Here is a 1,079-nt window from a genome sequence, read left to right on the forward strand (position 1 = left end):
TATTACGAATTGATGCAAGCCTGTGCCTATCAGTGGAATGCTTACACGCCAACACCAGTGCAAGTGACGTTGTGACATTTACTTTTCGCTCTATGCCTCTCCCCTCTTCTTTTATTCTGCTCAACGGGATCGGATGTTCTTCGCTGACTTTTAACGCAAGATAATTTAGCAATTTTTGTAATTACTTTTGTGACTCAATAAAGTAAGCCTTTTTCAAATTAAGCAACAGTGCGAAATAAAGTCAATTGACCTTATATCCGTTGATCTTGTTTCCTGTCACCGTGAGACACTACCTTTCCGATAAAAAAATAATTATCGAAATCGGTGCAGGTGGTCGAATGTATGCGGTAACATACTAAAAAATTTATTCCGACGAATTGATGACCTTCTTTTTTTTAAGTCGGTTGAAAATAGATATTCAGAATTTGTTAATATGTGGCGATCTTATAATTATGCAACGCAGTGTAATATTAACTTGTTTGATTTGTGTTTAGAGAAACTTTGAATTGTTTATTTATTCGTTATTTATGCGTTAAAATAACTATAAAAATTTGTTTGTGTTTTCAATGTGGAGAATTTGTCCTCCTGGAATGTTAAAAAGTTCTGGTCACCTTACTAAAAAGCAACAACTACCCTGAACATTTAACTCACAACCTAATAAAACAAAAATTAATGCAAACAACCTATCATCAAAATAGAACTTCAAGCACAGATGCAATAAACACAACAAAAAGATACCACAGTGTCACATACATTCCGAAGCTGACCGAAAACTTCGGCCGCGACTTTGCAAAACAACAAAACATTACACTTGCATACAAATCTAACTACACATTATTCACTGGTTTTACAAAAGCAAAAGGCTCAGTAGATTCTCAACAACAAAGAACGTAGTTTATGAAATTAAATGTAAGGGTAAGGAGAACGAGGAACAACTAAGCGAGCCCTAGGCACGCGCTTAAACGAAAATGAAACAGATATAAAAAAAAATTTGTCCACCGCTTTCACAACACATACGAACTACTAGGCGCTCAGCAGATGTAGCACCCACAAAAATAATCGACTTAGAAAAACGAGAA

Source organism: Rhagoletis pomonella, unplaced genomic scaffold, assembly GCF_013731165.1.
Source record: "Rhagoletis pomonella isolate Grant_MI unplaced genomic scaffold, Rhpom_1.0 Rhpom_scaffold_00003, whole genome shotgun sequence".
Classification (NCBI taxonomy): domain Eukaryota; kingdom Metazoa; phylum Arthropoda; class Insecta; order Diptera; family Tephritidae; genus Rhagoletis; species Rhagoletis pomonella.